We start from the raw sequence: 9656 nt of genomic DNA on the forward strand, positions 1-9656 counted from the left end.
GGACCCCCCCGCAGGATATGTTGACCTATAGACCAGATAGTTTACAGTGCCACCATAAGCCCCCCTAACCTACAAGGTAACGATTGGTTTTCTGGCAACCACTGAGCATGACAACCCTGACCCCTCCAGTATCGTGTACACAGTACGGAACCTTAGACGTGGCCACTGATGCTCACTTATTCTCAGAGAAATATACAGAGAATACATATTGGGATGTTTTCGATAATATTTATTGAACCAACGTTATTCTTGCATAAACTACAGGTGCTACTATGATTAGTAGACAAAAGTCGACAAATGGGATTACAAGCACCAAAAGCGTAAATAGTAGATATAGTTCTACCATGGTGCTAAACAATGTATATATTATGGCATATAAACAAGACAGTAATCTAGTGAACTCCTACTATGCGGACCCTACTCTAAGTGTACTTAGAGTGTATGTAGATGTAGAGCTAAAAATCACCCTGAGGGACAATCCAACCCCATTACCCCACCAGATAGAGTGAAGGACCCCGTCTTGGTCACGAACTGGGCACCCCTCACTAGATGTCCGACCTCTGCCTGGTGATTTCTCAGCTTGTACGGACCCTCGGTGCTCATCTTTGATGATAGAAAGCAGCTTTGTGATGTACGCATAGATTAGTGATGTTATGGATATATAGATAGCCCTTTCGCCCCGTGGATGAAGATCGTGATGACATTAGTATGTAGTGCGAAACGAGACCTTGTACATGATGTTCAAGGTGATAATGTTGTGTGAAGCTAGATATAAAAAAAGTTTAGTTTCAGAGAAACTAATCCAACATTCTCATGCGTGCAAATATGTGCAAAAGGTCACTGCTAAAAAAGTTATTTGTGAAGAAATAGGCTGCTAGGCTACTTTGGCCTAACTCGGAAATATAACACCCTCTCCTTGTACTAAAGGTCAATATCTAAAAAGCGATCTAAAAACCCCAGCAGCCAACTTAAAAAAACATGAAACTATTTTTTAAAGTATCTAAAAGCAGGCTTCTCATTAAAATATTGTTAGAAACGGGGTAGCGTGGTGCGGAGCGGGTCGGCCAAACTCCAGGGCATTGTGTAAAGCATCTGCGTAGCACACTCACAGGTGACACACTGGACACACTACAAAACGAGACCTCACCAGGTGATGTGAAAATAACTTGTGTAGTGTGAAATAAACCCACCAGAATGTAATCACAGTTGCATATACATTGTGCCAACCGGCACTGGTAATCATATACAGGGGAGACTATTTACAGGGCAGGGCCAATCGGGCCGATGCCAGAACCATCGCTAAGCACAAAGAATAAATGTAAGTAAATTAGCAATAAGGGTGTGAGGGCCAGTAGCTACTGGCACAATCATGCACTGAGCAACATCGCATTTTCATGAATCCCTTTAGCATGGGGCATAAACACATTAGGTCATGAATCACAGCACATTCAGCATAACCACGTGAGATCAGGCATGAATCTAGAATATCTGAGCACCTCATTAGGCATAAAACATATTATGTGTCCTCATTAGACCTAAACATATGCATGTGGCATCTCAATAGGCATAAAAGCACCTTAGGCACAACAATAGGCATAAATCTCATCAACAGCCTGGGGCATGGCACATTATGCGGAACACCAACCTGGTAAGCGTTAGGGAAAAATAAACCATTAGCATTATAAACACATGCATTAGGCATAACACACGAGGCATGTCAATAGGCGCATGAGCATGAAAAATAAAACATCTTATGCATAATCTCAGCATCACATTGACCGGGAAAGACATTATGCATGACAGTGAGCATAAAAACCTCATAAGCATAAGTGCAGTGTCATTAGGCATAAATCCTGAGGCATCATAACCTGACATTAAGCTTAGGCCCAAAATCGGAAACAGGCATGAGTCCTGAGCATGGAGCATAATCATTAGGCAGAACACCAACAGTATAAGCCTTGGGGGAAAAAGAACATCAGGCCTCAACCTTAGGTTTTGAAACACATTACGCATAGCATTAGCCTGCAGCCACCTTATGCAGTAAAACAGATGAGGCATAAATGCAATATCATTAGTGTAAAGACGTTAGGCATACATCATGCATCATCGAATACAATTGGCACCAATCCTGGGGTATGAACACCGTAGGCATGAATCTTTGCAGGTACATTAGGCATGATTAGGGCATTTTTCATTAGCATAAGAGCATAGACATCATGGCAGGATTAAACTGGGCGTGGAAATGCAATAGGCCTCCAGTCAGAAGGGCGAACCTCATACATGCACACACGTTGCAAAGATTGTCACCACTCCCTGGAAGTAGATGTCTCTCAAGTGGGCAGTATAGATAAAGTGCTCTCCTCATGCAGGAGTAAAGTTGCAGCACTAAGTCCAGGAATGCAGGACTAAGAGTCCTGGGGGCTGGAAAACAGCTGTAGCACTTCACAAGGCGCTAGAAAGCAAGCAGAGCACAGTCAATGCAAATATAGCACTCTGGCAGCACAGCGCTGCAGGACCCATGCACCTTCCTCTCCTGGGGAGGGGCTGGAGGCGGCGCTCACGAGGCGCTAGATGGCTCACAGTCCCAGAGTCCCCCAGAATAAAGTAGCGCTGCAGGCGTCACTCCTCCTCTGGCAACCAAGAAAATAGTCCCTTCAAGACACTAGGGAGCTGGTGAGGATCCAGAGTCCCACACAAGACAGTAGTGCCCACAAGGCGCTACGTCCCAGGAATGCCGTCAGGGTCCTACAGAATCCATCTGCAGTAAATATGCAGGGAATTGTATATGTAGTGCTTTAGCAGCACAGCGCTGTATTGACAATAACCAACTCTCACCGGCAGCACGCGCAGCAGGTCCCACCAAATAAAGCTGCAGTCCTCACAAGGCGCTAGGGATCTGGCGAGGATCCAGAGTCCCACACAAGGAAGTAGCACCCACACTCCTCACCTCCTTGGAATACAGGCAGTCAAAGTATAGCGTTCACAAGGCGCTAGGGGAGCAGGCAAGGCTGGGCAAGATCAGCAGACAGTGGGCACTCATCAGTACAGGACAGCAGCTCCTAGAAGCAGTCATCTCCCATCAAGTGGCACTCCTCCTGACATATCAGTCTTCACTACAGCAAAGGCTCTCACTGGCCCTGTGGACAGCAGAGGGGTACAGATGGGCTCAGGGACCAGCACACAGGCCCATGTGGCGGTACCTCCTGGCAGAGTGTCCCCTCTCAATCAAGTCCACGTTCAGTCTGAGCACAAGGAGGCACAGCCCCCCTTCATATACACCCGCACCCCACCTACCAGAAAGATCCAGAAGCTCCCAGAAGGTCCCTGGCAGTTCCAGCCTCAACTTTCACTGGGGGAGGTGTAGAGCACCCTGCCAAAAGCTGGGGGTGCTGGGAGACAGACAACTAGACCGCCAACCCACCTCAGGCAGGCTGTACAAGCAGACAGAAATGGTGTCGATTTTAAAAGTAACATTTCTGCAATGGTGAAAATAAAGTTGCGTACACCATTGCACAGCATTGATTATTTTCCTCTTATACCACACATGACATATACATTTCCTACCATGGGGGATATATCCCCTAAAAGGGGGGGGGTCCTAATATAGCCTATGTAATGCAGAAAGCACACACACTTTGCACTGCTAACCAGTGTCAAAGTGTCCAACATCCTGAACCCACAATTCCATTACAGCGAAAGGGCTAGGGGAAAGCCAAAAAGTTTCGGGATGACCCTGCAAGCAGGGCGAAGTCCAACAGATATGTAGTAAAAAGTCTCAAAAAGTAATTATATTATTTGAGATCCCAAGCACGCGGAAAGCCATGGTGCCTAGAAAAAGGAAAGGCTGTTGATACATTTTGTTTTTAAAGAGAGGCCAAATTGTTCCCACACTGAAAAGGCCAATTGTTTGTGTTCTGAGTGGTAGATGCAGCATTTCTGTTGCCCACACCCGCAGACGTTCCCAGGGGTGCATCTTGTAGCATGTTTATGGCGCAAAGATGATTTAATTCATGCATTCATCATCAATGGAATACACTGCAGTAATATGCATGAGCCTTAAAGGGGTCCATCAGTAGTTCAGTGTCCGGTGGCGCAACCAATTCTGATCCGAGACATGTATCTAGGACGCATTCATGGCTGCAAAGCAGGCAGCGGAAGACAGGTTGATGACAGTCAAGCCAGACCGGCCTGAATGACGAGAACCAGTGCTCATTTAGTTCTCGAAGCCAAGGTGGGCCGAAGCAGTGTATCATGTGCTCATGGCACCACCCTCCAAAAACGCTACCCAACACGGAGTGTATGAAAGATGGTATACCTCTGAATATCTTCTGAAAGGTGCTAACCAAACCAGAGCAGACCTGTTTAAAAAGTGCACTATTCCTTTTGTATCAGACATGTTAAAGATACGATGGACCAGTTCCCCAAATTGCAGGGGAAGTTAGTGTGGAGTGGTGTCTGCTTCTCAGACAAGGACCTTGCAACCTAGAGATCGAACGTCTTTGGCTGAATTTAAGGACACATCTTTTTGCAAAAGCATGGCTTTCAGTTTGCTTAGGAAATCAAATTTTATGTTGCAAACATTTATCAAAGGCCATAGCGCTGCCTCCCTAACTGTGCGGGTAGGTGGAATCAGTACTTGTGTACAACAATTGACTATGGAATTAAAAGTCACTAGATAAGCAATGCCCGGTTCCATCCCACAGCAACCTTGATTTCTTTTGTGCAAATCTCTTTATTGATTTTATATTTTAAGTATACACAAGTTCGAGGCATATGAGCTGCAGAATTCATACTTGTGCATAGATCGCCATCTGGTGTTGGGCTCGGATGCTTGCACATTGTTGTTGTCTTGGAAGAAGTCTTTGTAGTCACAAGATAGGTGACTCCTCCCTTGGACGATAGTGCGCATGGGCATCAACTCCATTCTTAGATTGTTTTTTTTCTGCCATCGGGTTCGGATGTGACTTGCTGCGCTCCTGGTCGGTGTCGTTATCAAACCCACTTTCGACGCGCAATCACAGCTAACTGACTGTATTGTCTCGATTGCATTTTCTTTCTACGCGCACCCTTGACTACATCTCCGAAAAACGTTGACACCTGCGAACTTCGACGCTGGCGGTTGTGCCTACCCACACCGGTAAAGACGGACGTCGATGGAACAGACTCCCTTTAAGAAATGTCCTCAGTGTGGTGCTAAACTTCCACACTCCGACCTCCATCCTGTTTGTAACCTGTATCTCTCTCCAGAACACCGGGAGGACGACTGTGAAGCTTATTTATCCTTCAAGTCCAAGAAAACCATCAAGGATCGTCAAGCTCGACTCCACAAGATGTCGAGAGGCACAGGCTCCATTCCGGACATCTTCCATGCAGGCCCCGAAAGCCTTCCAGAACAGGCAGAACAGGTCCCGGACCCCGAAGTAGACGTTTCTGACGCCAAAGATGACATCACCCCGGCTCAAAGGGATGGGAGTACTGAAACCCTCGCCCTACCCGGGCCCATAACAAAGGCTCTGGTTCAGGTCCAAATCATACAAAGACTTTGAGCGCCCCGCCTTCCAGCCAGGCGCCGAAAGACAAACAAAAGCCTTCTGGCTCGAGCCAACATCCGGTCCTGAAAATCCATCTTTGGCACCGAAGCAGCCAGAGAAGACCTCGGCACCGAAGCAACCAGAAAAGCTCTCGGCACCGAAGCAGCTGGAGAGGATCTCTGCACTGAAACAGCCAGATAAGCCCTCAGCGCCAAAACCGCCTGATAAATCTTCAGAGCCGAAATCACTCAAGGACAAGCCTCCTATAACTAAGCCACCTAAACAAACACCTTTGGAGCCTAAACAACCCCCACCGAAGGTCTCGGAGCCAGGGAAAGCTTCCATACCGGACAAGCCAAAACCAGTTTTTAAGGTGAAATCTTCCACCCCAAAGAAAACTATTGATACCAAAGAACTTTATCTCCCTGATCCAAAGCAAACTACCATATTAATCCATCCAAAGACTAGTCACATAATTACCAAACCACCTACAAAGAGGGAACCAGAACTTTTACCATAGGCACCAGTTTATCCAAAGAAATTATATATGGCTACTAATACTTCACCACCACCTTCACCCCCTCCACCAATTAACCCTAATCTGCTCATTTTACCACTAATTCCCCATAACCACTGGATAGTGATGATGCACATGGGGATGGGCATGTAGATTAAGATATAGTGGCATTAGACACTGATCCTAATGATCCACCACCGGAACCAGACCCATGGCATTACTATCATACGGATCCTGATCTAGTTAGTGATCCGGACTTCTATCCCTCAAAATCATCTCCACCAGATGAACATGTGGGTTTTGCCCAACTAATCAATATGGCTGCAACATACCATAAATGGAAACTACACTCAGACCCTGTAAAAGACTACTTTCTTTTGGAAACTTTTGACCAGCCACAAAAATCTACTCACATCTTGCCAATACTTAAAGGGCTTCTTAAACACGCCCCTGAGGTGTATAAAGACCCAGTTAGAGCTAGGGTTCTTAACCCCAGGACAGATTAAAAAATACAAGGCAGCTCCCACTGACCCCATATACATCAAAGGTCAGCTTCCCTTAGATTCCTTAGTTGTAGCCAATGCACTTAAAAGAGCACATTCTCATGGGTCAGGTGACACACCACCTCCTGATAAAGAATCTAAATTACTAGATGCGTCCGGCAAATGTATGGTGTCTCAAGCCCTTCTGGCAAGGTACGACAGGGCTCAGTATAATGAGCTAGAAACCCTCATCCAACACCTAACACAAGAATATAAGGACAAAGCCAATGACCTTATACAAGAAGGCAAACTCATTACCAATACATCCATTAAATGCGCTCTCGACGCAGCAGACACCACGTCCCGCGGCACTAAATACCAGTGCCTGGCTCAGGGTATCTGGTTTAAAACAAGAGGTATAAAATACCATCCTTAACCAACCTTTTGACCAGGAGCTCCTATTTGGCCCTGTAATAGATACAAATTTAGAAAAGATAAAAAAAAGACACAGAGACTGCCAAGTCTATGGGAGCTTTACAGTTACCTTCTAACAGAGGCTCCTTTCGGCATTCCTTCTATAGAGCAGACTCCAAAACAAATACAACAGAACACCCTTCCTCATCCTACAAAAGTCCCAACCAGGCCTCCTTTACCAAAGAATACATTAGAGTAGGTTATAGGGGGAACAACAACAAGGGCAGAGGCAGGGTTAACAACACCTTCAGCTCCCCAATACCAGTGACTTCACCACACTTCCCCCAGATCATTCCATTTCTGTCGGGGGATGCCTCTCACAGTTTTGCAGCGTGAATCTTTCTGGATTCACTATGCTGTGCATATTCCGTCATCTAGTGGTTGGAGTTTGGGAAGTGCTTTGTATTTTTTTTTTTTTTTTGCTGTGGGAGGTTGCGAAACCTGATCCCCCAGGTGAGGCTACAACCCCCATCGTGTGTGTGCAGGCTCTCAGATTATTTTTTCCGCCATGGAGATTGGAGGTGCGCTGCAGCACAGCAGCAGACATAGAACAGAAGAGAGAGGCCACCAGAACTCCGAGGAGAGAGGTGGCATCAAGGAATGTTGCAGAAGGGGAAACAATTTTCAGCAAAGCAGTGGGTTACCACTGCTCGCCCTTCTCCTCCTCATTCATCAGAGTGAGCACATTGTACTGTGGCAGAACAACCTACAGGTATTCAGGGGGAGTACTCTGCAGTGTGAGGATGCTTCATCCTCAAACAAGGTAAGAAGAGCTTGCTCTTTCATTCATTTTATGTGGCAGCAAGAGCACGGATGGAATGCTCCATGTGTTTTACAATGTTTAAGGTAGGACCAAGAGCACAGGGTATTGCCCCATGTGCTACCGTAACATTGAAAAGGGCGCAGCACAGTCAATGGTTAAACCTACCAGGCTGGAAGGTTAAAAGCATGTCTACCAGAATGCGCTTACAGCAAGTGGGTCAAGGCGCTGTTTTTAGGCACTTTTAAATACGGTGTAAAAATGTCTTAAGACTATTCACTTAGTCTTTACTATTATTGTGTAGTGAGGGACGTAGGTGCCTCTTCCTTACACCACAGTAATGCAGGGAAAAGGAATATTCAGGAATTCCTTATTCCTTCTAGTAGCTAATATAGCTAAAGCAGAAAGCACACCACGTTTTTAAAACGTTACAAAGGTACGCTTTTGGGCATAAAAGGAGATTCTAAGGATCTTTTATAAAATATGCGAACCTACGGTAGGTTCTACTTGCAAAACCTTTTGTATTGCACAAAATGCAATTGTTACGCCTTTTAAAAAAAGAGTTATGGCGGGCGGGAGTCAAAGCCTTTCCCTTCCTGGGGTTTCAAAAGCTGGCCACAACACTTTTTTTTTTTTTTTAATTTTGGGGTTAAGATGCAATAAAAGGACATAACACTTCATTTAGAATAGACATACAAAAAGCCGGGACGCACGCCCAACATAAAATTGATACCAATATACACCGGATTAGCAATAACAATCAAAGAATAAATGCACATTTGATAGTAAAGGCATGATGATAAAAACCAGTTACAATAGGCCAACCCGGCTAAACATTCTTATAAAAACCATTGTCCTACTGCCTCTTAAATCACAATCTTGCTTCTCTCCACTTTGTAATGGGGCCCAAATGCGTCTTCCCATCTCCCGTTTTTTAACACCCTTCACTTCATATAAACTGGACTCAACATTATGTATACCCAATAATCTACAGAGCCACATCTGGAAGGAGGGAGCAATAACATCTTTCCAGCCTGCCGAGATTAAAATCCGGAGTACAGCAACTGACGTAAAAACTAAGGCTTCCTCATCCTTCCCTAGGTTCAGCTTAGAATCCGTTCCCAGTAACATCAGGGTAGGGGATAGATCGATCTTATGACCTAGCAGGCCCTCCCAAAATTTCATTATTTCATCCTTAATTGTGCCCGGCAGATTACAGTTGAAGAACATATGTAGAATATCTGCTTGGCCGACATTACATCTAGGGCACCTGTCGTCTTCCCTTACCCCCCAGGCGAATAATTTTGCCGGAGTATGATAAAGGTTAAAGACCATTTTATAGTGCTGGCCCCGTAGGTTAGAAGCCCGAAATATCTTTTTATTCAGGCATATGGCAAGATCCAAGTCGACATCTGGATTCCCCAGTTTTGTAGCCCAATTACTTTCCGTCTTCTCGATATCATCTTGGATCCTCGTTAGAAGAAGATTATACACTACTTTAATCTTCTTGCACCCTCTAGCTAGTACCTCGACTACGGGAAGATCCACCGGGGGCGGGAGCTTTGGTCTTAGGGCCTTAAGAGTTCGAACTATTTGGCCATACAGAAGCCAGTGGTCGGCTGGAATACCAAAACCTACTTTGTAAAACATCAAACTCCGCTATCTTATCACCCTCCATAAAATCCCCACGGGTCTTGACTCCCAATCCCTTCCAGACCTGAAGATTCCTGTCTGCTCTCAGCTGGGGAAGGAGGCTAGAATTACCAAGATGTAAATATGAATTTATCTTTGGGGCATTAAAAAATTTCAAGATAGATTTCCAGACTAGCCAGGCCCCATACAGAGTCTTAAATCGGGCCTTTTTATAGTATCTCCTTTCCACTTCACACAGC

This window comes from Lissotriton vulgaris, chromosome 6 (assembly GCF_964263255.1).
Source record: "Lissotriton vulgaris chromosome 6, aLisVul1.2, whole genome shotgun sequence".
In the NCBI taxonomy this organism is placed as follows: Eukaryota; Metazoa; Chordata; class Amphibia; order Caudata; family Salamandridae; genus Lissotriton; species Lissotriton vulgaris.